This window comes from Sorex araneus, chromosome 1 (assembly GCF_027595985.1).
Source record: "Sorex araneus isolate mSorAra2 chromosome 1, mSorAra2.pri, whole genome shotgun sequence".
Classification (NCBI taxonomy): Eukaryota; Metazoa; Chordata; class Mammalia; order Eulipotyphla; family Soricidae; genus Sorex; species Sorex araneus.
This window is the reverse complement of record NC_073302.1, coordinates 319,368,034-319,394,443: the sequence shown is the minus strand read 5'-3', so window position 1 is coordinate 319,394,443 and position 26,410 is coordinate 319,368,034. Positions and strand designations below refer to the sequence as shown.

General features: G+C 41.9%; 1 protein-coding gene across 34 annotated transcripts in view; it reads left to right on the top strand.

The window, feature by feature from the left end:
• SORBS2 (sorbin and SH3 domain containing 2) overlaps positions 1 to 26,410 on the top strand; it is a 345,528-nt gene that overhangs the window by 185,164 nt on the left and 133,954 nt on the right. The window contains exon 3 of one of the 34 annotated variants that reach the window (XM_055123779.1): positions 19,716 to 19,771. The exons of the other annotated variants lie outside the window; for them this stretch is intronic. The gene's annotated coding sequence lies outside the window, so the exon portion shown is untranslated. The remainder of the gene's footprint in view (positions 1 to 19,715; positions 19,772 to 26,410) is intronic. 34 annotated transcript variants of the gene reach the window in all.

Genomic DNA, 26,410 nt, shown 5'->3' with positions numbered 1-26,410 from the left:
GTATTGCTAACCCAGAAAGGGGCGGGGGAGAGGTGGAGAGAGAGAGAGAGAGAGAGAGAGAGAGAGAGAGAGAGAGAGAGAGAGAGAATAAAAAAGTGCCATAAAGGCAGGCTTGAGGCAGGGGTGGGGTGGAGGCAACAGTTGGCAGGAGAGAAACTGAGGAAAACTGGGAACATTGGTAGTGGTAAACGTACACTGGTGAAGGGATGGGTGTTGGAATATTATATGACTGAAACCCAATCATGAACAACTTTTAACTGTATATCTCACAGTGATTCAACTTAAAAAAATGTTCTTATAATAATTGTAAGTTGATATGTGATTAGTATAAATGATGTGATAAGAAGTTTTGACCTTAGGTGAGATTTGAAGAATAAGAAACCTTTATCTTCTCTATATGTGTATTTGGAAGAAAAAGTCTTGAAAGAATATATATGTTTCTACTTAGTCTATAATGGTGCCAATGAGTTAGATATTCTGCAGAGGGTGTTGTCTGTTGAATAATAAGAAAGTCAAAACAAAACCTTTAGCCCTGGTCTTCTAAGTATCCCTGTTTTGTAGTCAAGTCTGAATTTTCAGACTTTTTATTCTCCTTTCAAGATCCATGAAAGTTTTCCTGAACTTTTTATTGACATCTATCAATTAAAATGTGCCATCATTATTCATGTTCTAATATTTATACCCGTTTAAAGTTATATTTTTTATGACTAGAAACATTCATTAATGACAGACTCTTCACGTTTATGTTTAATTTTGGAACCTGTTAATTTCTTGTAACCATTCCCTTAGAGCACCTAAATGAATAATAATTAATTCTGAGCTTAGTGGACCTCATATGGTCTCATTTCAGGTAACACTAACCCTTCTCCCATGTTAAGACAAAATGTAGTGACATTTAGCGAACCTTTTCTGTACCTTGGATAGAAACATTAGTCTTGAAGGGAAGAGCACAAATACTTGGAAAACCTGAAGATGGTCTAGGCACAAGTGACCAAGTCTCTTGTCAGCTTGACAGGACACATGCTCATCATCCTTGTCCTAAATTTTATTTCAAATCATTGTTCTGCCTAGGGAAGACAGTTGATCTCTGGGAATAAATCTATCAAGTGCGTATAAATATGACATTAGTTTTGTTTGTTTCTAATTTGATGGCTTCTTCTCTGGAGGCTGTGCTCTGCGTTTCTCTGAACTGCCTTGCCTCTCCTCCTGGGAATATAGATTATTATGCTCTTTTGCTTCTCAAGCAGAGAGGAGTCATGTAACTGATTTCTGGTGAACAGAAGTGATCTATACACTTTTCCACTTCTGCATCCTAAGCCTAGACATGATCCTCCTTGTTTTCTGTTTTGTTTGGTTTTTTTTGCCCAGCTGAATTCAGGACATATGAAGTACTCTGAGACCCCGTGACATTGATGGAGTAATAGACAAGTATCCTCATTCCTAAGTAACCCCTTGGAACATGGATTTTCCCAACCTTACTCACCATTTACCCTTTATTGACAAGCATTGAATATTTGTCTGGTGTCACATCAGTAAGATTTGGAAATTGTGTATTATATATGTTGGACAACCTGCTCAATTGGTGAAACTATAGAGTTACATGATTCTAAAATGTGATTAATATATTAATATGCCTCATAGATTTCATGATCATAGTTGAAGACATTTACATAAAAGATTCATGTTTTAAAGTTATGTTAATAACTTAAAAAATCTTGTGGGTCATAATTTTTAAAAAATAGAATTAGTAAAATTTTAACACCCAACGGTAGTAGAGATAAGGACCAGGAGGTCTGCTCCATGGCTTGGAAACCGGCCTCACATGCTGGAGGAAAAGGCAGCACAGATAGAGAAGGGAACACCAAGTAAAGGATGCTGGGAGGACCAATTTGGTTTGAAAGTTGCATGCCAAAAGTAGACTATAGACCAAATATGATGGTTGCTCAATGCCTCTATTGCAAACCACAACACTGAAAAGGAGAGAGAGAGCAAAATGGAATGCCCCACCTCAGAGGTGGGGTGGGGTGGAGGGGATGGGGTGGGAGTGGTGGGAGGGATGCTGGGACCATTGATGGTGGAAAATGGTCACTGGTGGAGGGATGGGTACTCCATCATTGTATGACTGAAAGGCAAGCACAAAAGTTTGTAAGCCTGTAACTGTACCTCATGGTGATTCACTAAAAAAAAAAAAAAGTAAAAATTAACGGTATCACTGTTGTACCGTTGCTCATCAATTTGCTCAAGCAGATGCCAGTAACATCTCCATTTTTCCCTGTCGCATTCAGGGTCAGAGGAATGAGGTCCATTATTGTTACTATTTCTGGCATATCAGATATACCACATCAGATATACCAGGCTCTGCCATGGAAGATTCTGTGTCGCTCTCTTCCAGGAGCTTTGTTTAATAGTCTCTGGATCTTGGCTGTTGATACGATTGCATGGCGCCGGGGATAGTTTGTGGGTGTGACTGCCAAGCTAGAGGGAGAGAGGAATCGAACCCAGGTCAGCTGCGTGCAATGCAAATGCCCTACCTGCTGTACTATCACTCCTTTTTGTAAAATATTTTATGAATAATCTTTAATATCCAATTTGAATCTGTCAAATTCCAAATCAGTATCCCAATTAACATCCCCATATATAATTTTAGAAAGCATATTTAGCTTTATGCAATTTGTAATTCCCCCGAATTTTGTTTTTTAACCATAGCCTATCTTTGAAAAGAAACACCCAGAAAATTCTTAGTGAATGACTCAGGGAAATGACACATACTGGTGTCAGTGTTAAATGATTGTAGCTCTATACCCAACACCCACCTCCCAAACATCTTGTTCTAGGGTCAGTGTCTTATAAAAGCCTAGTGCGTACAGAATTAAAATTCATTCATTAGGTCTAATTAGGATCAAATATTTACTCCGCACCAGTAGCTTCACTAAGTGTACTTCCTAGGATGGAAATTGTTTGTGTCTAATGTGCTGTAGCTGTGTTAACTGGTTCTGAAATTGGCTCCCCACTTTGGAATGTCTTTCATCTTGGTAGCTGTTTTAGGTGTTTAACTAGATTTTCTCTAGTGTTCTGTGCAGCATATCAATGGCAATTTAAGGACCAAATATTTTGAATAATAGACATGCAATATTTTCTTGGTAGATAAATATTAATTACCTCAAAGGGAACACAGCTTTAGGATATACATTTTGTCATAACTTAATGGGTCATAATTCACTAGCAGTTGGGAAAGACAAATATAAAATGAGATAAGTAGCTGGTTTTAATTAAGCTATCATTTCCTTAAATCTTTTCTTTAAGGCAATTTCCCGCTCATTTATCTGAATTCTTTCTAAAAAGAATGGCACTCAGCATAGCATTGCTTTCCATAATGTCATGGAATTAGTTTCATTTTATTAAAGAAGGTAATGACACTGAATGTATTCTTTTTAGGAGTCTCGTGGTAGACAATGTATATTAAGGAATTCTAACCACAGTAATAATTATTGCTTAAATTTATGTTTTAAAAAATGCGTAATGCAGGGCTGGAGGGTGTACAGCTTGTAGGGTGCTTGCCTCGCATGCAGCCAACCCAGGTTTGATTCCCCAGCACGTCATATAGTCCCCTAGGCACTGTCAGGAGTGATCCTTGAATGCAGAGCCAGGAGTAAGCTCTAAGCACTGGGGGAATGGCCCAAAACACAAGAGCGAGAGACAGAGACAGAGACAGAGACAGAGACAGAGACAGAGTAGCATAGCGTTAGTATCTGTGTATCTGTCAACTGTGTTACACTGTTTGCAACTAAGTTAGGTAGTTTATTTCTAAACCAGCTTTTCATTTTCAATGGAACCCTCTAGGTTTCTCAGCTTTGGCACTATTAACATATTGGATCAGAGTTTGTTGAGAGGGGCTCCCCTGCATTATGCAGAGCATACCAACTTTTATCCATTGGGTGCCAAAAAAGCAGGCTCCCTTACCCTTAATTCCCATTTGACAATCAAAAATGTCTCCAGCTTGTCAAACATTTTCTGGGGAAAAGTTTGTCATAAGTTATATCATGTCCCTTTCTTCCTTCCTTCCTTCCTTCCTTCCTTCCTTCCTTCCTTCCTTCCTTCCTTCCTTCCTTCCTTCCTTCCTTCCTTCCTTCCTTTCTTTCTTCCTTCCCTCCTTCTTTTCTTCCCTTCTTCCTTCTTGTCTTCCTTCCTTCTTGTCTTCCTGCCTTCCTTCCCTCCTTCCTCCCTCCCCCCTTCCTTCCTTCCTTCCTTCCTTCCTTCCTTCCTTCCTTCCTTCCTTCCTTCCTTCCTTCCTTCCTTCCTTCCTTCCTTCCTTCCTTCCCTCTTTTTTCTGCTTGTATTAGGGACTTTAGTCTCCATTGTTTTGTCTACATCAAGAACTGCAGAGCTTCCATTGTATCTTATAGGAGAAAAAGGTCTATTCTGGCCCAGCATCTCCAAAATTTTTCCTCATTTATTCACACACACATTCAGATTTATTTATCTCTATAGTTTCTTCATTACATAAAACTCCACTGGTATAAAAATCCATATACCTATGGTTTAACACATTTAACAAATTTGTCTCTGTACCCATGAGCTGGAATAAGTAGGAATCAGAGGTCTGTGTGATGGATTCATTGGTAATTAGTTCTGATGTTTAACCTCACCAAGATCGCCATTGAGAAAAATGGTCCCTTTCTGTCTGAATGTCTTTCTTCTTCTTTTCTTCTCCTTTACTTCTTCTCACTGCTCTCCCTCCTTACTCTTTCTCTTCCTTCATTTCTTCATTCATTCATTAATACAAAAAGTTTTCCATTCCCTTCTTCCACAAGACTGTCTCTCCCTCTTTTTTTTTTTTTTTAACTGATTAAAGTACTTATCCCAGGGCATTAAGGGTGGTTCCTGTGTACCTAATTCCAACACCACACCCTGATGGAACTAGAGGATTCCATGCTGAGTGAATTCAACCAAAAGTCAAGGGCTAGACACAGAATGACCTCTCTGATTTGTGGGACTGAAAGATACACCTCAATCCTGTCTTATTTGAGAGTTCCAGAAGGCAGGAAGCTCAAAGCATCTTGGTTTTCTCCATCTCAGCTGTGCCCAGAGCTAGCTTAGAACAGGAGAAACCCCGAGAAGCTCCTTGCATGTGGCAACAGACTCAGGCCTTCCTGCAACCGGCCGTGGCTCAGCTGCCTCGCTTTTTGCAGTAACAATTCAGTCTCCTGTGCTCTCCTGACGAGGCAGGGAGCAGTATCTGTGCTCCATGAGACTGGGGTCCTCTGAGGCTGCTAGTGCTCTGATGCTGTCCCTCGGCCCTAACTGGCAGCTCTGGCGTGTCATGGCTTTAAGAAGCTATTTTTATCCAAAGGGCTTACTCAAAGTTCCCTCCATTTACTTGTGATAAAAAGCCATAAATGTGCGAGGCAGAGTTTTATTTCCAAAGGCCGCTTTGGCTACTGTCTGCCCCTCTGAGAATAGAATGCAGGCTTGACAAGGGGGTTGGTTCCCTCGTTTGCTCCTGGGGTTCTTGTTTAAAACCATTCCAGGAGGAAAACCTCCTTTCTCCAGGTGTAAGGTGCTTCTCACAGGAAGACAAAGGAGCTTATCAATAAATTAGGCTCCAGAAACAGTCCCAGGAAGTTTAGTTGCCAAAGGTAACCATAACTTATAATAAATCCAGTTTGGTGATCATCTCAATAGATTATCTGGATTACAAAATAGTGATGGATCACTGTCACTGTATCACTGTCATCCCATTGTTCATCGATTTACTCGAGCGGGCTTCAGTAATGTCTCCATTCATCCAGCCCTGAGATTTTAGCAGCGTCTCCTTACTCGTCTTTCCCAATGATTGGAAGCTTCTTTTAGGGTCAGCAGAATGAGACCTGTTATTGTTACTGGTTTTGGCATATCAAATATGCCACAGGGAGCTTGCCAGGCTCTGCCCTGCTGGCGGGATACTCTTGGTAGCTTGCCGCGATCTCTCCGAGAGGCATATATATTTATTTTCCTCTATGATTATCATCATCAATAATAGTCACTGTCACTGTCATCCCGTTGCTCATCGATTTGTTTGAGCGGGCACCAGTAACGTCTCTCATTGAGAGACTTATTGTTACTGTTTTTGGCATATCCAATACGCACAGGTAGCTTGCCAGGCTCTGCCGTGCGGGCTTCATACTCTCAGTAGCTTGCCGGGCTCTTCGAGAGGGGCACGAAGGAATCGAACTCGGGTCGGCCCCGTGAAAGGCGAATGCCCTACCGCTGTGCTATCGCTCCAGCCCTATCGTCAATAATAATAATAAATAAATAAAAATTAAAACCCTGTTTGGGGCTGGGGGATGGGTCCAGGCACTGCAGTGCAAGCTCTGAGTTCCCCGCACAAGACCCTGGGCTTGATCCCACCCAGCAGGGTCCAGCAGGGTCCAGGAGCACAGCTGGTGCGGCCCCCTCTGAGAGACACGCTCCCGATGACCGGCTCTGCTCTCTGTTTCTTTGGTGAGGTGACAGGAACCAAACCCAAGGCAGCGCAGTGAGCGGTGTCTCCTCTGACACCGAGCTCCATCCCTCGGGGAGACCCACCCTCAGTGCTCAGGGGTGACCCCTGGCTCTGTGCTGGAGAGCAAGCACCGCAGTGCGCAGGAAAGGGGCTTCTGTGGTGTGGGACGGCGATGGCCACATGCGAAAGCCAGTGCCTTACCGCCGCCCACTGCCATTCAGGGGCCGCCCCAGAAGCAGAGTGTGAGACGCTCAGGGGGGGAGGACAGGCTCTGCACACAGAGGCCCGGGTCCGATCCCCAGCACCCAGGGCTCCAGAGCACTGCCGGGACCGATCCCCAAGCACCTGATAAGAGGAGCCCCTGAGCACTGCCAAATGTGACTCAAATAGGGAAAAATAGATTATCTGGATTACAAAATAGTGATGAATAAACTCATTAATAAAATCTACCTGGATGGAAAATTACTTTAAAGTGGTTAACAATTATTTTAAAGACTGGCCGTGTTTTCCCTCCCACTGAGAGCTCGGCTGAGACTGGAGGTTGCTTTGATATTAATCTCTAGAGAGACCTGACAGCACATCAGAGCACTGCTCCCCTATTTCTTTATCACCCCCAATCTGAGAAACATATGTATATACAAAAAGCAAAGATTTGGGGGAGACACTAAGCTCAGAAAAGATTTTCAAGAATAAATTGCACGATACCAAGAGTGTACCCAAGAGACAAATCCAAATCATTTGGCCAATGTGAGTGTATGAGGCCATTAAAAATGCATCCAGGCCTTCCCAGTACCTAGACTCCCTAAGCATGGAGGTACTGAGTCCTGGTTCACTTCATTAAGGTCCATTCCATGCTGAGGAAGCCAAAGTCGCATGTCTCTTATGTGATATGCTTCAGTGCTAACTTCTATTTCTGCCCTGTCACTGAGTCTAGGCCTCGGGTCTTCTTTACTTCAGAGTGTAGCACTGCAGAAGTCTTTAACTCGGCCTCAAGAAAGAGCAGATTTAGTCATCAGGCTGCACCTAGCAAGAGCCTGGTGCAGAACTGATAAAGGCCTCCCTTTTTACCATTTTCCAGTCTCAGAACAGTGCATGCGGAGCGCATAAGAGGGAACCATAGTTCCGAGTGGAGACTCAAGCAGCATAAACTTATCTGTCTAGGGTCATGGCAGGGAACAGCGGTAGCCCGGTCTGTCATTTGCTCTGTTCCCAGGAGCAAAGAGTGGATCTTCTGTGTTACTGGTCTTTCATCCTTGAGCTCAAGTCTAGTTCTTTCCAGTCAGCTCAGGAAAAGCCCAAATATGCTCACATTCAAACACCTGCCCGCTGAGTTTGAATAACTGACCACAGAACCGGGCTCACCCAATCACTTGTTTGCCTTGATTACTGCTGAAGCCCACCAGCCGTGACTAGTTTAGGGAATAGTCTTGTGCGGTGGGGAAGTACCTCCTCACTAAGTGGTGTTCCCTTGCAGAAGCAAGTTCACTCGCCATCTGTCAATCAGAGGGTGAGTTTCTCAGCTTGTCTTGACTTGTCTGGGCCTGTAGCCACAGCCTCTATCCCCACTCAGGTAGCTCCTAGCAAATAGAGCCGCCCAGTAGAATCTCATAAATCCATCACGCTCCTGAAAAAACATGCTCCAAACACACCTACGGTGATATCAGCGGAGGACTTTTCAGAAGCCCATGCGTGTGTTTGAATTTTGTCACTGGGAAACCAAGCTTTCTATGATTTTTCAAATGACATAAATGTAGGAAAAAATATGCTCTCCTGTAGTTCTTGTGGAATGCTAACTCAGACCACGAGCCATTTGCTACTGTATTTTTTCTCCCAGGGCTTCTGTCATTGTATTATTCTCTTGGTGATTTCTCTGCTGCTACCTTCCCCAAAGTTTACAATGTAGAAAGATTGAGCCAAGATTTGCTGATAGGTGAAAGGAGGGGGAAAAAATGTATCAGGAAAACCTATTTGTGATGACTGATCCTGCCCCACCTGTCAGGAACATCCAGGCAGAATAAGAAGTAGGGGAATTCCAAGGAGGAAGGGACAAATAATACAAAGGACCTTATAGTTTGCACATCCCAGCTGCTTGTTTGATCCCTGAGCCCTCTCAGCACAGAATTTGTGGGTGTGAAAGAGGGAAATGCCAAGTAATTGGATAAATTATGAAGCAAGTTCCAAACTCCTGAATATGGAGTCTGAAAGGATGGAGTAGAGAATCGCACGTGACACTGGTTAGCTGCTTGTCTTGATGCTCAAGTGTGAGCGGCCACATGGAAGAAAGAGTTACAAGACTCAGAGCCTGCTGTGAGGTTGCTTGTGGCAGATGGATTTTTTGGGTCCATGTTTTCCTTATCATATGCAGCAGGCAGGGATCCAATGGGTCGACAAGGCAGAGTAAGTTCAGAACACTTTAGAAGGCCCAAGGGCATAGCTTTGTGGTACAGCACCTGCTTGTAGGTGTGAAGCCCTGACTTTGATCCCAGCTCTGTCCTATAACAAGGATCAAAATACGGCAGCTCTGCCACTGGGATCCTGGTGCCACAACTGTGTGTATTGCAACCAAGTGTGTGACCCCAGGACACAGCAGCAAAAACAACAAAGTGAAAGGAAGTGGAAAAAATTAAGTGAAAGGGCAAAAATATTGACAATTTTAGGTTTTCATGCCATGTCAAATTTAGTAAGGTTAAAAGTTTTCTAAACACAGGGCTGGAGTGATAGCACAGTGGGTAGGGCATTTGCCTTGCATCCGGCTGACCTAGGTTCGGTTCCCAGTATCCCATATGGTCCCCTGAGCACCGCCAGGAGTAACTCCTGAGGGCAGAGCCAGGATTAACCCTTGAGCATCACCAGGTATGACCCAAAAAGCAAAAAAAAAAAAAAAAAGGTTTTCTAAACAGCACATTTCCTCTAAGCAGCCAGCTGGAAAACTAGCTGGTCTTATTAGGATGCTGAAATTAAGAAAAAAAAAAAAAACCTTCAAAAGAAATCACTAGTAATAAATGGAAATCAACAACTTGGGACAGCATGTCAAATGAAAAGGAAGGGCACAACAGACAGGGGCTGGAGTAACAGTACAGTGGGCAGGGCTTTTGCCTTGCACGCAGCAACCCAGGCTCAATTCCTAGCATTCCGTATGATCCCCCAACACTGTCAGGAGTAATTCCTGAGAGCAGAGCCAGGAGTAACCCCTGTGTGCATTGTCAGGTGTGAACCCCCTCCCCCCAAAAAAGGTACAACATATATTGTTATCCACTGTGTGATCTTGAGATCTGAGGTTCACAGCTAGTGTGCTTTTGTAAATGGGTGTAAATAAGATCCAAATTCAGGAAACTGGAGCTGGTACCAACTAGCCCCTCATGGACTCAGAGCCACTGGGGTTGTGCTCAGTAGCTCTTAGAGTTGTAGAGGGGGCTGACACACAGCTATAGGCCAATGGCTGTGCAGCAGCATCAGGTGGAACTTTCTAAACATATGCCTTCCATTGTGCAATGCCATCCCAACAGCATAAGCCAACACTTAGGAAGCACTTGGAAGCTACTTAATGGCAAACTCATGGGTGGTTTTAGCAAATACATTTCTCTTCTGATTTCCTGTATCTTACAGCGTATTTTTGTTGTTACAAGGAGCTAGAGGAAAAGGGAAGTAGGAAAAACTGGCATGTTGTTTTATTTTGTATTGATAAAGATCAAATTCAGGGCCTCCCTCAATCACTGAACTCCATCCCTGACCCCAAACATGTCTTTATATTTTTAATTTTTGCCTGATTCAGTTAAACATCACCTTAAAACTTCATTGTTATTATAATAATTACAGACACAAATTGTGTATTGATGATGGCTCTGTCAAAGGCTCTGTGATGTACAGATTAAATGGGTTATCTTATTTAAATCTTAAAGTTTATACTAGAATATAAATTTTATGAGAAAAGAGACTCTTTTCTGGACTTCTCTGGATCTTGTGGCCTAGGAAGTAGTAAGTGCTTAATAAATGTTTGATGAAAAGATGAACAAAGCAGTGAGAGAAAATGCAACTTATAAAATAGGTACCATTGTTATTCATCATTAAATGCAAAATTGAGAGTGAGAACAAGATACTGAAACAGATAACCAGTTCCCATAGATGGGGCTCCTGATACATTTAGGTGTAAACTGTACTAAAGTCATCATGTTTGCTTTGTTTTGATTCTCATTCTTCGCTGCTGCTTGCTTTAGGAATTGAATGGCCCTAAAGTGCCAGATGACAAGCTTCCAAGTTAAAATCCTCAAGAGTTATTTGAACTCCAAAAACAAATTCTTGATGTCAAGGCAGGTCCTGGAAAAATATAAATTATTTTCTTTACCAAGAGTGGGCAGAAAAAGCAGACCAGTGAGGCAAGTCAATTTAGAAATAGTGAGAGAAAAGTAGCATTGTCGCACTGTAACACTGTCATCCTGTTGTTCATTGATTTGCTTGAGCGGGCACCAGTAACATCTCCATTGTGAGACTTGCTGTTACCGCTGGTAACTTGCCAGGCTCTGCTGTGCGGGCGGAATACTCTCAGTAGTTCGCCAGGCTCTCCTAGAGAGATGGAGGAATCGAACCCAGGTCGGCCGCGTACAAGGCAAACACCCTACCCACTGTGCTAGACAGGTAAGATAGCAATTTCAGAGAAAGGCCAGGCCCAGATCAGGAAAGTCTGATGGCCCGTGGTCTGAAATACAGGAAATAGAGCAAAGAGTGCAGACAAAGATCAGGGGGGAGGATTGGTGGAGTGTCAATAAGAACATCAATGACCACACATGGGTTTGCTCCTGTCAACTGCTCAGGGGATGATTAGTGGCTGGCAGGATCAACTTAATGGGCCAAAAAACAAGCAGATAAGGAACAACTAAAATTTATTTTTAGTTTCCTCTGTGTTTGACCAGGGCCAAAAAAACAAGGGAACATGATAAAAGGTCAGAGAGAAAACAGATCACTAACTGTCGAGCAGTGTGATAGAGGGCTGGAGAAGCAAAGGGTGGTTCCATGCTTGTGTCTCTTTCTCTCTCTTTCCTGGCTTCAGTTTTCTCTTACATAATATCCCAGGACATGGCCTTGAAGCTCTCTGAGGCTTGTTGATATACTCCCCTATTCTGCAACATTGTCTTGTTCAGAAAGGCACATATCCCAGGCCCTGGTTTTTCCAGTTTTTAGCTTGCTTTTTCTATGTCTGTTTTGGCTCTGATTTTGCCAAAGGACCAGCATGTGCAGTGAGGGTTGGTCTGAGGCATTCATTTTACACTTTGGCCTCCCACCATCTTTCCAGGCTGCCATGTAGGGAAGGTGACTCTCGCCTTTTTTTTTTTTCCCCTTCATGAATTTGCAGCTTTCTTTGTCAAAGCCTCAGATCCTTCTATTGGAAATGCCTTCCCCTGACACTCCCTACTTTTTTTTTTTTTTGCAAAAACTGAGGGGAAAACCTAAGCACCCTAAACAGAGCCTCTCCACCCTGTAGTTATAGGCCATGGGTTGAAGTTTCCTTGCTAATTGATCTCATATGCTTAGCTCTCTCAATCTGTATAATTGGAATTCCGGCTAGTCCAGACCCACTGGACCCACAAAGGTGTGTATTCTGGGCAGATGTGTCTACTGGACATCCTAAGTAACACTCGTGTTTAATGTTGCAAGCAGACCATCACTTTGCCCTGCCTCAGCCCTGGAGAAAACAACACACAGCAGACTTGTATTTCTGTCAAGGGCTCCGGTTTTCCATCATCTATTTTTTATAGCACTGACACTAAACCAGTTGCAGTCAATGCAGGGTATTATTTCTGGCTTGGGTGCATTGCGATGCCATTTTGCCACTCCTAGGAAGCAGTTCACTGTGGGTTTTATCACTTACCATGGGAGACTCAGTTCAACAAAACGTAAGTGTTTTGAGATTTACATAACCAACTAACTAGCTCTCCAGCCCTAAGAGGAGGAAGGGGCAGGGACTAATAAAATGGGACCAAGAAGGAGTTCTTGTTTTATATGATTTGTGGCAGGATATCAGTGGATTGAAGCAAAATAATAAGCTATATCCTGCACTATCTCCTACTATGATTAATCTTGGAGAGAAGCTTATTTTATTCTGAAGCAATTTTGTGACATTTTAAAATAATTCTATGATTCTTTTCCTGTATTGTTTGCATGCCCTCATCTTTATGTATTTTCTAAGTATAAGCTTGCAATTTTTGAATTTTTAAAGAGTAATATAGATTTGTAAATTGGTGAGTTTAGAGGAAACCACTTATAAAGGACAAGAAGTCTTCCCACCCAAACACATTAACAAGCAGATATTTTTTTAAAAATTAACTAGTTAGGTAGCAATAACTGCTTAAAATACTTTGGCTTACTGTAGTTAGTTTTATTTCAATAAGGATCAATAACAAAATGACCATATTTTAAATTGTTCATTGTTAAGCTTAATAATGTGATTCACCAGTGGTAGCTTTATGAGAGTTAATGTCATCATTAATTTCTCTAAGAAAAGTCATGTTGGGTCAGAGCAATGGTACAGAGGGTAGCGGCGTGCTTACTTGCACTGTGCCAAACTAAGTTTGATCCCCCGAACCACATATGGGCCCTTGAGCCCTGCTAGGAGTAATCCGTGAGTGCAGAACCAGGAGTAAGCGCTGCCAGGTGTAGCCCAAAAATAAAACAAAGAGAGAGGGAAAGAAAAGAAAATGAAAAGTCATATTTTAGCTACAGAAATTTTCATTGCATTTTCAACCATATTTTTTATTTTGTTCTAAGTCTAAGATGATATAATCAACTTTTTGACTAGGTAAATGGAATCGCTGTTTGCAGCTGACAAAAAGAAAATATCAGACCAGCTCATTGGGTTTTTCTCTGTCTTCCTATGTGTCTGTGCTCTACCTTACAAGATCAATGGGATAGAGGAGAGAAGTGAGCTCTCTAGTTGCATTAGTCACCTTCAATTAAGCCTGACAGCTAATTTGCAAATTCACACTTTTTAATGCTAAATTTCTTGAAACCTTGACAGCTAACCCCTTCTAATGCAGCTAAGCTTATATGGGAATGCAAATAGGGAATGGAACCCAGGGGGTGCTCTTGCTCTTGGTATCATATCTCAGATATTATTTTGGTCAAAGGCAAAATTTAATTCTTATTTAATGTCTTTTGGTAAAAGGAGAATAGTATGAGGGCAGTGAGAATGAGAAAAAAAGAATTAAAAGTTATATAAAACGAGTCTAAACTTTCTAGTGAGAGTCAAAAAAAAGAATTCAGAAAACAAATATTTCATCAAACTTAATTTAATTTTAATTTAAGATCATATTAACTAAGGCTCCTTCCTTTGGAATACTGATGGCAGGTCTCAAATACTTTTTCTATATAAAGAAATGTTTCATCTAATAGACCAAGTGACATTTTTATAACCCGGAAAAATTATGTATTCTTAGGAAAGATGAGTTCCTGGTCATGTAGCCAGAGATGGAGAAAGGGGAGTGTGGGGAGTATGTTAAGGGTAACATTTCATTGGCATGAAATAGAAAGAAAATTATTTTTTTTTTAAAAAGTTGGCAGAGCAGAAAGTTTGGAAATACTTCTAACCTCGGCAGTTGCAAAACCCCACAGTATGTTTTGCTTTTTTTTTTCTTTTCTATTATGGAAACAAGTAGGAATATCGTTGGGCTGCGCTGAGTTTTGTGTGGCCCTGACAGGGCTTAGTCCAAGGTGCTCAATGTCTGTCCAAATGCCTCTGTCATCTGTTCCACACAAAAAATGAAGCACATGGCATTCTAAGAAAGAACTGAGCGCCGCCAATTTCTCGGGAAATATTTGAATGACCTTCCAAGGCACCCGGGACCCATCATTTATACACAAATGGTTTTAAATGCAGATGATGTGTTCCTCCCTGGTGAGCAAAGCATCTGTCAGCTGCCCAGAGACAAGCTGCCCAGGCGAAGTCAGCAGTGCGGGCAGGTGCTGGAGAACGGGCAGGCGTGGGACTCTCCCTCCACCCCCTGTCGCCCCACCTTCACTCCAGCTGCTTTCCCACTGTTTTCTGGCCCATAGTTAAACTTCAGGGAACAGTTTCACGGAGCCTGGCAAGCACCTAGTTCGTGTGAACTAACGAGCCATTACATACTTTTTTCTGGTCTCATTTAGAGTCCTGAAGGCGTGTTTGTGTGCTCGGTGGAGAATAGTAGTTTCTGTGTGGAGAGTTTCTGTGTAGAGAGTAGTAGAGTTTCTGGGTAGAAAGTCTATAGATTCACACACACACACACACACACACACACACACATACACACACACACACACACACACACACACACACACACACCATTTTACCTCAGAGCTTATCTGGGGCTCTGGCATTTAGACAATAGTTTTGTGGAAGTCTTGCCTTTTCTAGGGAAGTTATTCCTGAATCTGCCCTTGAATTCTTGAATTTCTCTGTCTGCCTTCCCTGGCATATAAATGTCTAACCCTACCTGCAAGCTACCTGTGGCGTATTCAATATGCCAAAAACAGTAACAACAAGTTTCACAATGGGGACATTACTCATGCCCACTTGAGCAAATCGATGAGCAACAGGATGACAGTGACAGACAGTGACTTCCTCCCACATAGAGATGACCCCAGATGTTCCCTAGCATCCCACCCAGGGCCTTACAGAATAGTTAGAGAAGGCAATGTTTTAAATTGTTATTTATCTATTTTGTGTTTGGGGCCATATCCAGCAGTGCTCAGGGCTCTGTAATCAGGGACGGCTCCTGGCAGGGCTCAGGGGGAACATATATGGTGCCAGAGATCAACCCCCCACTGGCTACATGCAAGACAAGCACCCTATCCTCTGTACAATCACTCCGACCTGTTTTATTTTTTATGACCAAATATCTTGTCTTTCCCGAATTCCCCACATTTTAAAGCATTTCATGTCTTTCCACTGCACCTGACCATCACTAGACCCCCTAAACTATATGGCCTTTCTGAAGACACAGGGTTCTAAAGGAGACACGTTCTTGACACTGGCTGAGGATAGAGGAGCCCCAGATCCTCTAAGGATCTGCACTGACTTCACATGCCACCCCTTCGCCCACAGGCCAGGGGCAGAGAGCAGCCAGCCTCAGGGCCAGGCCTGTGGAAGCCCAAATGCTGAAAGCAATGGAAATGTTAAGTCTACTTGCCACACCAGAACAGTCATTGGAAAATCAACCTCGCTTGACTCTCTTACCCTTTAAAAAAAAAAAAAAAAGAAAGCAGTGAAAGAAAAGGTGCCTTTAGAGCACTTAAATAATGACTGAAAAGAGAGACACTGTGGGCAGCCTCCACATCCATGAGTGCTGCCAAGTCTCACCTTGGTTATGACTATTCTTGACTGAAGGAGGTTGGGAGCACAGACAAGTGGGGGTTGCTGAGAGCCAGGCAGCACTCAGGCACCTTGCTAATGCTTTCCTAACACGCCAACTCAGAGTAAAAACATTAGAGATTGGGTGAGGGAAAAATTATGCCTGGGAGCCTGGTATGGGCGGGTAAAATGGAGCAGGCTTTCAGGTTGGGGATCTTTCCATTTATTTCAGTATGTGTGGTAAGTCCCTGCTCGTCACTGCTGACAGGGAAACTTTGTGAGGCTGGCCTGCCTGTTACTCCATCCAGGCATGCGCAGAAATGGATGGGTTTTGAGTGGAGTCTTGGAGATACTTGGCATTGAGTGGCTTGTGTCAGAGTAGTCTTAGGAACGACGCTGAGGGAAGGACAGAGGTTGGGTGTCGTCAACAGAACTTTCCCCTGTGGGGGTCAGTTGGATTAGTCCAGAATCAGCTCCATCTGGGAAAGGATTTTGTCTGAAGCCTCATGAAAATAAAAAAAGAGTAGAACTAATGCTGTGCTCTTTGAATACCAGGTTTTAGCCTCTCCTAAATACTTATATATTCACCTTCTGACTTCCTCCTGAGCCCTCTGGTCTGCTCAGTAACTTCCAGACTACCAAATTCTTTCATGAACATGAATTTCTTTGACCCATAGAGTGCAGGATACTGAAGACCAGGAAGATATTTTAGGCAGGGGAGAAAAGATAAGTTTCTTTCTATCCTTTTGGGTTTGTAGCTGAAAGCACTGTAATAAAGGACAGAACAGCAAAAGAAAAGCAACAGAAATTGGCTGGCTTGTAAATGTCTTGAGTACATGAGCAGGACCCAGGGGAAAGAGAGTGTTGCCAGAAGATGGGTTAGAATGCAAGGTCAATGTCAGAGAGAAAGGACATAGGTCTCTTAGGGGCTACAAAGTGATTTCTTAGAAGACCAAATGAGCCTTTAGCAAAAGAGAGGTAGAAGGCAACATGATTTGTGACACCATTTGGAGTGGTGTTGGCCTCAGTGTCTCCTGTGACAGAAGTCAATCCTCAGACGGAACTCCAGGAGGAAAAATATACGACCACTGAGTTCTTTTGCACAGTCTTCCTTGAAGTAGTTAAGATGCTTCAGAGAAAGTCTCTCCCTTCTTACTGTTTTTCATGTGTACTGTAACTCAAAACAATGCACCAAAGCAGCAAATTGGGGGTGACATGTTTAGATCTTGTACTATCATATTTGGGGCTGGCATATGCTTTACCCTTCACTCCTTTTAACTGGAGTAATATTTGTTTATAACATTATATAATTTTCAGGTGTGAACTTTCTAAATCAACATCTGCATATATATTGCATTGTATTTGCCACCAGACTTCCAGTTTCCATCTATCTCTGTATTTCTTTTTACCCTTTAATTTTATTTTTTTTAATTTTTTAAAAAATTCTTTTATTGATTCACCATGTGGAAAGTTACAAAGCTTTCAGGTTTAAGTCTCAGTACCCTTTAATTTTAAACAAGAATATTAATCTGCCACTTGTTTCAATCCTCTGTCAAAGCATACTTTTTCTCTTTTGTTTGACACATGCCCAGATTTGCACTCCAATATTGCACTCCTGACTGAAGATAGGTTATACAGAGTTTATTCTATTTGTATCTTTACTAACTCCATGTCTAAATGCTCAAGAAAGATGCAAGATGAGGGAACAAATTGGGACTATTGTATATCGAATAGAGACTATTGAATAGGGATACTTTCATTGTAGCTATAGCAGAATGTGTCTGTGCACTGATTCTAGAGGCAAACTGCATGGAAAGCCCTGCCCTAACACGCAGATTTGGTATCGGTTGATGGTCCCAATTTGTGTGTTAGGAATATACTCTGTGTTGGTAGAAGAACTTGGAAAAGAACCTGGCACACAACACATCAAATGTTGGCTGTACTAAATACTGTAATTATATTGCTGGAGCTCACTAACATTAGACTTTTCTTAAAAATGGAAACTCTACCTTTCAGGATGTATGTTCATTATAACTAGTAAGTTAGCTAAAATTCAAGACTCTTGTACAGAATTTTAGTTAACCCCAGATAAAGCAGTAATTTTGTTCTAACCAGATAAAGAGAATAGAACTGTACATACACATACCTATTTGTGATGCAGTCCAGGAATGGAAATTAAACAGAACTTTATTATAGAATCAGCTGTATTTTACTGAGAATTTCATCAGACGTTTTTTATAAATTTATAAATTTATAACCTTTATGTATACAGAATAAAGAGGGTTGATTATCTACATAATCATGTCTGTTTCTCACTGTTAAATGATGATCACCCCTTTTAAAAGAGAACACCTGTAACATGATTAACACAAAGGAGAATTCTGGTGGCCATTAGACAGCTGCTTCAGGAGGGAATTTGAGGATCTCTGACAAGTTTCCCACAGGCCTCAAAGAGCTCCCCTATGCCCCATGACCATCACTTGCTACCTGATCTGAAATTTCAGCCTGTTTTTAGTCAGGCCTGTTTTTAGATCATATATAAACTCCCTAAAAGGTCGGACCATTGGTCTGAATAAGGAACGCATGTTGCAGTGTCGTTAGCTCATCTGAGAACCTTTTATGGTCAGATAAGCAAGTGTACCCCACCATGTGGCAGACAAAGTAGGCAAAAGCTGATAGTTGGAGCAACAGAGACTTGAGTTGCAGAGGAAAAAAAGAATCAAGAACTAGACCAAAGGACCCTTTGGGATGTGGGGAGGAGGGACTCTTGAGCAAGGGTCATCATTTTTCAAGAACTGGCCTTAGCCAAATGTGTCAGAGAGAGAAGGACAAAGGGCAAATGCTGATGATCTCGCCCATCTGTGGTATATAGAGAAAAGAAACAGGGCATAAACAGTACCAAATGACAAATCCTTAGCTCTGAGTTACAGAACTAAGAATAAGTGGGGTTTTGGTGGAGATGATGATGAGGTAGGTGAATTGAACTAACAGGGGGACGTTGCTGGAAGACCTCTGACACTTTGGTGAGGTGACAAGAGGGTGTACATCAAAGCCATAAACATTAACATGATTGTAAACATGTGTTCTAAGCTACAATTTAATAATAATGATGAAAAAAATAATGGGCTTTGGCTAGACGGAAGTATTAGTGCACTCAGCATGCAAGAGAGATGAGGTCACTCAAGTACAGACTTTATCATGCAGGAAATGGGCTTGTCTCCTCTTACCCTCTACACCAACCCTCCTCTCCTCTCCTGTGCCAGGCAGATTTAGAAAGAACTAGAAAAGCGAATAGAAGGGAGTGGCAGGTGTAAAGCATATGGAAACTACAGTCTTGTCCTGTTTGATTAGTGGTAGGTATGCTCTATGAGAGAAAGTGAGTATTAAATAAGGAGTGTGGGGCAAGGGGGATGGGGAGTGCAGTGGGTAGGACACTTACCTGCACACAACTAACCCCACTTTGATCCCCCACACCACATATTGTCTACCAAGCACAGCAGGAGTGATTCCTGAGCACAGAGCCAGGAGTCAGCTCTGAGCACCATCAAATGTGACCCAAAAAGCAACAACAATCAAAAACAGAAGCCAGGAAAGAAAATGATTCAGCAAAGTAAACCAGAGAAAGCCACACTGCCTTTGACATTCATTCTCCTGGCACCCAGGCCATGCTCTGGAAACAGTTCCAATGTACTCATTTCCATAGAATGCTAGAATTACAAGCAAATAACCAGAATTAACAGCTAGTCACAGTTTATTTTCACCCCCACATTAGTATAGGAAAGGATAAAAAGTATATGAAAGGATAGTTGTTTTCCTCCGTTAGATTTCACTGATGCTTTGATTGGTTTATTTATTTTTTTTTTGAAGTGTGGGGTTAATTCCACCCACCAATTCATTGTCACATTTCTTTTCTAGAGCCAGAATAGAACAGATTCATATACCATTCTGATCTGGGTGCATTTCTTCCCAAGGTACGCTGTCCTGGGGTACTGCTACTGCCGGGCGTGGGTGTTGACTTAGCAGGAGTCAACATGTCTGCATGTATTTTAGCTAAAAACAGTTCTTCATGGAGAGTCAGAGAGACAGATCAAAGGGCTGCAGTGCATGCTTTTTGCATGCAAGAGGAACCCCAGGTTTGAGTCTCTGTACCACATGCCCTCCTAAAACACTGCCTGGAACAATTGCAGACACACACACAGTGTGTGTGTGTGTGTGTGTGTGTGTGTGTGTGTGTGTGTGTGTGTGTGTGTGTGTGTTAGGGGGTGCAGGAGGAGGCAGGGGATAGCCAATCCCTGTCCCCAGCACCAAATAAACCCAACAAACAAACCAAACAAGTTCTCAGAATATTCAAGGAAGAAAACCTGCAAGCACCCAGAAGTTGAATAGGTTCTGACCTCTCCTTGACTTTTCTTTCTGCTAGGGTCCCTTGGGAATCTCTATCTGGAGATTTTGCATAGATTCTATTGACTTCAGCTGATTTAAAGGAGCCCCGGGGGAAATCAGAGGGAGCCAGGTGAGGCTAAGGCTGGCACTGCAGCATGCAGCGGGATGGGAATGCTTGCTTTAGATTCTTTTCTCAGCCCCATTTCACAGTGCGAAATTTCCTTGGATCTCACAGGGATGAAACATACTGAATCCTCTCTTCCTGCAGGTTGTCAGTATTTGTCTCCTGAAGCTTATGGGTCCTGCTTGGTAGAGTGAGTGTCTTTACTCCCCCACCACCTCAGACTCAGGGTGGGGGGAAGTGTGGGGAGGGGGGTGTGCAAAGCAAGAAGGTAGGACTCTGCACTTCCTGGCCTCCTAGAGGGGTGGCTTGTCCCTGCTCTCCACCTGTGACCTGGATAGCCAGACCCCCTCTAGATGTCCTACCTGGTGCTTCCAGCACACTGGATTGCTTCTCCTGCCGACTCCAGCCTCTTCAACCCACCTTTTCTGAAATCACCTTGGTCAAATGCCATCTGGATTTCCTTCATCATATCTCACTCAATGGAATCTATCAAGGAAAAAAAAATACCTAAATTCCAGGCCCCTAAGCACCCTTCTTTAAATGCAAATTTGCTTAACTGTCTTACCCCCTCAGGGCAAATTGTTTTCAATCTTTCTATTGGGAAAGAAGAAAAGCCTGAGGATATCTTTTATCCACTCTACTGTTCCTTTCCTAGAGCAACCCTGACCAGGTACAGCATTTTGGGGGGCACTGAGAAGGAAAGAAATATGTTGTCTCACAGTTCTGAAGGCTACAAGTTCCAAACCCAGATGTCAGCAGGGCTGCGCTGCCAACTTCCGGTGGCTGCCAGAAATCCTTGGCATTCCTTGGCTGACAGCAGAGTCACTCCAATCTCTGCCTCTACTGTCACATGGTGTTCTTTCTCCCCGGGTGTCTCTGTTGGCCTCCAGATCTCGAATTCCTTATAAGGAGGCCCTCCCAAATCCAATATGACCTCACCTTGATTACATTGGCAAAGACATTCTTTCCAGAGAAGGTCACTTTCATGGGTACCAGGGATTTGGACTTTCACCTCTCTTCCTTGGGGACATAATTCACCTCTGAGATAGCAACAATTGACATTAGGTCTTTTCTATGCAAAAAAAGCACCAAAGTCAGTATCAGAACCTCAGAACACACCTGTGAGTGTTCAGGCCCATCACTCACCCCCTGCCATATCCATAAACTAAGCAGTGTTGGGGGGGTCAAGAAAGACCTTGCATGACCTAGTGCCTCTCTGAATGCAGAGTATTTCTTAGAGAGTTCAGAGCCCAGAGGATTGATCATCCCTTAATATCACCCAAGCACTTACATCTTCCTGAGAGATCATGAAGTAAAAATGCCCTGAGAATATTTCTGTTTGTTTTTAGTCTGCATCATACTTTTTCTTAAAAACTCTGACCAAGAGGGGGACTGGAGCGATAGGCACAGCGGGTAGAGCATTTGCCTTGCACTCAGCTGACCCGGAATCAATTCCCAACATCCCATATGGTCCTCCAGCACGTACAGGAGTAATTCCTGAGTGCAAAGCCAGGAGTAACCCCTGAGCATTGCCAGGTGTGACACTGCTCCCCCCCCAAAAAAAAACAACTCTGACCAAAAAATCACTTTTGGGGGCATGTCTTCTGTCATACTTAGATGGCCTTCCTATCAAAGATGGAAGAGATTAGTCTTCCTAAAGCTTGATGTGTCCCTTTATTTTGTCTCACTTTGGAAGCTACAGAATTCCCTGTAAATACTTCTTCCTATGCAGACAATATGTATTATCAGTAGATTCTATTACACGTTTTGTTTTCTAAGATTACTTATTTCCTTTTAATTTTTTTAAATTAAGGCATAATTTATTTACTAATAAACAAAGTGATTTAGAGTTGAATTTCAGGTATGTAGTATTTTAACGCCAGTCCCACTCTGAGTGTTAATTTGCCTTCACCAATGTCTCCAGTTTCTCTCCCACCTGCTCAGCCTGTTTCCCTGATAGATACATTTTTAAGCTCTGTATTCATTGCTGTTTGGATCTAATGCCTTCAGTTTTGTTGGTTCTGTAGTTCAGATCATTTAGAATCAAAGTTCTGCACTGCCAATATGTCCTACCTCTTACCTCCCATCCACCCCTTTTTACTTCTCCTAGTCAGTATTTTTCCTTCCATATCTTCTCAGTTGTATTATTTAGGGACAGAAAAATCTAGATATCCTTCCTTTGATCCCTTGTATTTCCCTTGTTCTATTCTGTATACCACAGATAAATGAGATTATCTTGTATTTGTCTTTCTTCTTCTGACTTACTTCACTTAATATGATTTCCTCCAGTTCCATCCAACTTGCATTGAATTGCACGACTTCATCCTTCTTTGCGGCTGTATAGTATTCCATTGTGTTTTTGTATACACATATAGATGAATGTTTTTGTGTCCTATAGGTACATAACAAGAAATGGACTTGCTGGATATATGGAAGTTCTAGTCTTACTTTTCTGGGAAATTTCCATAGGATTTTTTTTTATTTTTTGAGAGGAAAGATATGTGACATTTTCACTAGTGTCCTATTTTTTATTGATCTTTGTGAGTTTTTTTTTAATAATCATGTATACTAAACTTTAATCTTATGTGTTCAGTGCAAACTCAGTTGGTGTCTTTTAGTTTTAGTTCTTTCTTTTTTTTTTTTGGTATGTAGAAACTCTTTAATTTGATGTAGCCCCATTTATTTATGACCTTTAAAGGGAAAATTTTGCTTTTGTCAACTATAATCCAAGTTTTCAATGTTCCTATTTTTTATTTTTATTTTTTTGCTTTTTGGGTCACACCCAGTGATGCTCAGGGGTTGCTCCTGGCTCTGCACTCAGGAATTACTCCTGGAAGTGCTTGGGGGACCATATGGGATGCCGGGAATCCAACCCAGGTTGGCCACACGCAAGGCAAATGCCCTACCCACTGTACTATCATTCCAGCCCCTTAAATGTTCCTATTTTTAAAAAAGAGAAGATTAGTATCAGGACACAGATATCAGATTATATAATTTATTATCTCTCTTGTCTAATTAACAAAAAAGGATACCAAAGTAATGATCAGTAACGTTTGGTATTTTTTTTCTCCCCCCTCAGCTTTGACTTGTGTAATTAGAAAAAGAGGAGAGAAACAGAGGTGGAAAAAGAAAGTCTGTGCTCTCTAAAATATCAGTGCTTTGTCATTGCATCAGACTTTGTGGAAGGACAAAGAGTCCTGCTGAAAAAATAAATACCAAGAGGCTTAGTTAGGTATGACAGGGCAAAGACATTTTATAAATATTTTGCTAAGTAGCTACAAGAGAAACTATTTGCCAGGTGGTTATTTTGCATTATGATATGTACAAAACTCATGAAATCCCTTATTTGCATTAACCTTCTGAGCTTCTTTCCATTTTGAGGAATATTCTATTTAAGTTTTAGGTCTTCCCACCTTTAGTGGGCACATAAGCAGCTCTGCATTTGAATTTGTCTAAATATGACTGTGTACTGAAGTAAGCTCTGTTTCAGAGACGGAGGAGAGGAGTTGTTAAGCCCTGGGATTGAGTTATTTTTCCCCCCAAGCCATTAAAAGAGTGTGGATGCTTGACCCTGTTGAAAAATACCAAATAGTACTCACATGATCCATTTACTAGCCATTCTCTGTGGAAGAAAACTTCCTGTTTGGTGGTCTCCACAGGAAGAATCATCAATAATCAGATATCATCAAATATCATCTGATTTTTTTTCTTAGTGTAGCATGTTTTCAGGAATGTGTGTGGAACGCTGATCTGCAGCTAGGTTGGGATGAACCCTTTTGGTCTCACTGAGGACCTTGTCCACTTGGTAGCCACGTGGCTGAGGGCGCAGATCCGAAGTGAGGTTGCATTCAAAATCTCCATCTTTGCAAGTCTCTGGCTTCTAGTGCAACACCATGAGCTGACCTATCCCCAAGCTTAAATTCTGAGAACTGCCCAGTGTAAACTGACCTGGTTTTGTCAGTAGTCTTGTAGGGTTCATATAAGGAATCTCTGACCTTCCTTAGAGAAACTACAAAGAGATTGACCTAGGGCTTCTTGTCCAAAGTGTTAAGTCATCAGTATCCTCTTGAAATTCATTGACTGCATATGCTGCTCAGATTTTTGAAGATTCTTTAGTGCAGTAATGTGACTTGGTGAAGTTTCTTCATTGTCCTGGTAGTGTCCCTGCGAGTGGAAGAAGGCACAGTCACAAAAAGGAAAAAGGGACTTAAAAAATTCAACCCCCCTGGTGGGGGGCGAGGGCGGGGGGGTATACTGGGGATTTTGGTGGTGGAATATGGGCACTGGTGAAGGGATGGTGTTTGAATATTGTATAACTGAGACATAAACCTGAGAACTTTGTAACTTTCCACATGATGATAAAATAAAAATTAAAAAAAAAAATTCAACCCCCCTTTGAGATGATAAAATGAACATTCAGGTGCATTTCTCTCCTATTTTATTATTTCTCTGTCTCTCTCTGTCTCTCTCTCCTAATCATAGTTACTCTATGTGTGTGTGTGTGTGTGTGTGTGTGAGAGAGAGAGAGAGAGAGAGAGAGAGAGAGAGAGAGAGAGAGAGATGAAACTCAGCACTCATAAGGTCAGAGCATGCACTCTACCCTGAGTTACAGCCCCAGTCCCAGCCCACAGTCACTTTTTTTAAACTGGAGTTATTATTACACTGGATTGACTTTTATCTTGCAACTTTCACTTCAGTGTTTTGAACATCGTTTTCCATGCCATGAAGTGGAAATGTGAATTTACTAAATATACAGGGAACTTTACTTGCAGCAAGCCTGAATCCTAATAATTTTTCTCCAAGTTATAAAGGAATGAGAAATTCTTCTTCATTTGAGCATTTTACTCTTCTTAGTTTCCAGGGGCAAATTTATGTAAGATATATTGTACATGGGGCTGGAGCAATAGCACAGTGGGTAGGGCGTTTGCCTTGCACGTGGTTCGATTCCCAGCATTCCATATGATCCCCTGAGCACCGCCAGGGGTGATTCCTGGGTGCAGAACCAGGAGTAACCCCTGTGCATCACCAGGTGTGACCCAAAAAGCAAAAAAAAAAAAAAGATATGTTGTACATGAAATACTATGGGCTTTTATACCTACACTGTAGATCGTAATAATTCTAAAAGTGGTCAAAACCACCTGGAATTTTAGTCTTTAGATTAAGCAAGAAAAAGAGAGAAGAGAGAGAGAGAGAGAAAGAGAAAGCAATGCAATATACCTTCTAAGGATACCAAACATATACATTAATCCTTGTATTTCATAAGCCTAAAATTAGGATTTGAATACGTCTAGATTGGATGAGTTTTCTGAAATAAACTAATTTGTGTTTCAAGTGTCTATAGAACTGAGGTCATCAATTGATGGGATGATGGTTGGGGATGTTCTTTCAAATCCACTTTAACATAAATAAGGATGGACAGAAAAGAACAGCACTAGATAAAAGTTCTTCCTTTTGCTTATCTAGAAAATGAATATGAAAATTGAGACAATTCTGCACATAGCACTGAGAGGATTCTCACAGGCTCACAGCTGCCTTTAGCCCAGAGAAACCAAAGAAAAGAACTATAAATATATATATATATATATATATATATATAACATTTGCATGTCTTATACACAATTTCTAATATATAAATTTAAGATTTAGCATCTTTCTCCTGAGTAAGCATTTACCTGTGAACTTGTTGGCAGCAGAATTTATAGTTCACCACATACGCAAACTCAGGGGCAGGATGGGAATTTAATTCAGGTGATAGAGGCACACACCTTGCATGGTGAGGCTCTGAGTTCCATCCTGAGCATGGTATGGCCCCTTAGAACTACTGGGTATAAGCTCGGTGGCCCCCTAGCACTGTCAGATATGTGTCCCTCTGCCCCCACACCAAGAAAGTGCAGGGGAGTGGGAAATAAAGAAGCAGGTTCTATGAAGCAGATAAAACCTTTTCAGTAGGAATATGAACAATGGCCATACGTAGAATTCTTGCCATTTGCTATGCCCTGTGATTTATTTATTATTAGAGTCTCATGGCAACCAGTGGTAACAGTCTCATCATTCTGTAGAAGAAAATATTGGAGGGCTGACTTCATTCATGCTGCCACTTACT